Here is a 3,356-nt window from a genome sequence, read left to right as displayed (position 1 = left end):
TTACCATTATCTTCTACACCTCAACTGTAAAGTGCTGAAGGTCATATTGGAAACCTATTACAACTGGTCCTCAGAACTGTACTGTCGGTTCAGATATCCTCATTTCACGCTGGGCTTTCCAACATCGTTTCAACAACTATGGTGGATGTTTAACCAAGCAAGCATAGTACAGCCCGGTCCGGCTCAGTACTGTGAAAAGGGCTCTGTCTTCCAACTCACACACCGTCACTATCTGGCACCAGGCCTGGCTTTTCTGGGAAATGCTACTGGCCCAGGTCATAAGAGACAAATTGTGATCCTCGTATGGCGGGTAATGCAGGTGGGTGATTGAGCAGGCATGATTTCCTGTGTGAGAAGCTATTAAAGCTGTAGCACCCAGGGTAGGTGCCAGTGTTATGGGTTCCTGTCAAGTGGAGTTTTAAACAAAGATGGAGGATTGTTGCACTTAACCCTAATTTGATCCAGGGTCACCGTACTACTATGGCTGACCCTGTAAAGCACATTTCACTTCACCTTTCATGTGTGTGACAATATGTATTTATTAATTTACTATGGTACTGCTTACCAGACCTTATTATGGAAGAGTAGATCAAAAGTCCAGGGTTGTGTTCAGTAGGGAGCAAATGTTTTGAAAAAAGGGAGATACTTTTTTGTTGTTGTCCAATAAATTTGTTCTGCTACAAAAACAATCTGCTTTAATGAACAAGACCCATGTCTCCGCACTGAGAAGAGATGAAGACCAGAGGCAGCGATCTGACCCAGACTATTCTAGAACCTACCTACTCCCTGTAAAGGCAGGACCACCATCAGGCTCTGCAGGACCCTGTCATTGGAGCAGTGTATAGTATGTGTATAATCAGTGCCATTTCTAGGAACAAGCCCCCCCCTTACGAAGTCAGTCGTGGTCTCAACTTACTGTTAGTTAAGATTAACCAGTTGAGCTGACAGACGTTTTACACTGTTTAGCTGTGGGTTTAGTCATCAATCTAGCAAGACGGCAATATTTCATTAATGTCCTGTTTCCCCCCTAGAAAGCTATGACCTTTATGTCTGTCTGACAACAAAAACAACTTTCAACCCATATGATCTACTACACAAGAAATAATAAAACACATACAATATATGATAATACTGCCTCCACTCTTCTGGGAAGGCTTTTCACTAGATGTTGGAACACTGCTGCAGGGACATGCTTCCATTCCGCCACAAGAGCATTAGTGAGGTCGGGCACTGAGGCCTGGCTCGCAGTCGGCGTTCCAATTCATCCCAAAGGTGTTCGATGGGATTGAGGTCAGGGCTCTGTGCAGGCCAGTCAATTCTTCCACACTGATCTCGACAAACCATTTCTGTATAGACCTCGATTCGTGCACAGGGACATTGTCATGCTGAAACAGGAAAGGGCCTTCCCCAAACGGTTGCCAAAAAATTGAAAGCACAGAATCGTATAGAATGTAATTGTATGCTGTAGTGTTAAGATTTCCATTCACTGGAACTAAGGGGACTAGGCCGAACCATGAAAAACAGTCACAGTCCATTATTACTCCTCCACCAAACTTTACAGGTGGCACTATGCATTCGGGCAGGTAGTGTTCTCCTGGCATCCGCCAAACCCAGATTCGTCCGTCGGACTGCCAGATGGTGAAACGTCAGTCATCACCCAAGTGAACATGTTTCCACTGCCCCAGAGTCCAAAGACAGCGAGCGCATGGTGATCTTAGGCTTGTGTGCCGCTGCTCGGCCATAGAAACCCATTTCATGAAGCTCCCGATTAAGTTATTGGGCTGCCGTTGCTCGGTAGTGAATGTTGCAATGCAGGACAGATTATTTTTACACGCTTCAGCACTCGTCCGTCCCGTTCTGTGAGCTTGTGTGGCCTACCACTTAGCGGCTGAGCCGTTGTTTCTCCTAGATGTTGCCAATTTACAATAACAGCACTTACAGTTGACCGGGGCAGCTCTAGCAGGGAAAAAAATATGACAAACTGCGTGTAAAGGTGGCATCCTATGACGGTGCCACATTGAAAGTCAGAGCTTGAGTACGGGCCATTCTACTGCCAATGTTTGTCTATGGAGATTGCATGGCTGTGTGCTCGACTTTATACATCTGTCAGCAACGGGTGTGAATGAAATAGCAAAATCCACTAATTTGAAGGGGTGTTCACATACATTTGTAATGAAATGTACATACATATACATACACACTGAGGGTACAAAACATTAAGAACACCTTCCTAATATTGAGTTGCACCCCTTTTGCCCTCAGAACAGCCTCAATTCGTTGGGGCATGGACTCTACAAGGTGTTGAAATCATTCCACAGGGATGCTGTCCCATGTTGACTCCAATGCCTCCCACAATTGTGTCAAGTTGGCTGGATGTCCTTTGGGTGGTTGACCATTTTTGATACACACAGGAAACTGTTCAGCATTGCAGTTCTTGACACAAACCGGTGCCCCTGGCACCTACAACCATACCCAGTTGCCCATTCATCCTCCACACATTCTAAAAGATAAGTCTTCATGCAGGGCTCCCCCAGCCTGGTCCTGCAACACATAGACAAAAGCCAGTGTATTCTTATGTGTAAACCAAACAAGTTGTTGTTACTGTAGTAGTCCATAACAAATCATAATTCAGTATGCCTTCTGCATGTCAGGCGACCATTACTCTTGCATGCATAGCAGGCTCTTGCTTTCCCACTAATGCTGTAGAATGTTTACCTCTCAAACAGGCTTTAAAATATATATATATATATATAAATAAATAAATAAGCAAGCCTGCTGAAAAAAAGTGTATACTAAACAGAGGACAGACCCTGGGCAGTAAGCATACCATTAAACCCCGCAGTATCAGAGGGAAATGACTTAAAAACAGGCAATGCAAGTAAACCAGTCACAGATGTGATAAAGAAATTCAAGTTGTTCGATCCTGTCTCCTTAACTTTCTGAAAGTAATTTTGATCTCAAAGATGAACAATGTCCTTAAGTTTGAGAAACAAAAGTAAATCAATAAATCATTGCAGATTGGTAGTAATAACAAAGTAATTAATGTGAACTTTGACAGCGAATTGATGCGTCTGACTAGTTTTAATGCACTTACCTCCGCAAATCTGTGAACCAGCGCGTTGGAGAAGGACTTGGATGGGTACTCGTGTTTTTTTTGTGTTTATTTTTTTTTAGATAAATGATCAGAAAACAAACTGTTTCTGAAAAGGACGCATTGATATTCATGCTCACAACCCAAACGTCAGAGTCGACTGACAGATTGGGGTGCTTCGGGTGTGCACAATATAAACCAGCATGTGACACAATTAAACTTTGCAGATAGTAACGACATTAATAGAGAACTGACCATAGAGAAT

The sequence above is a fragment of the Oncorhynchus clarkii genome, chromosome 30 (genome assembly GCF_045791955.1).
Source record: "Oncorhynchus clarkii lewisi isolate Uvic-CL-2024 chromosome 30, UVic_Ocla_1.0, whole genome shotgun sequence".
NCBI lineage: Eukaryota > Metazoa > Chordata > Actinopteri > Salmoniformes > Salmonidae > Oncorhynchus > Oncorhynchus clarkii.
This window is presented reverse-complemented; position numbering follows the sequence as displayed.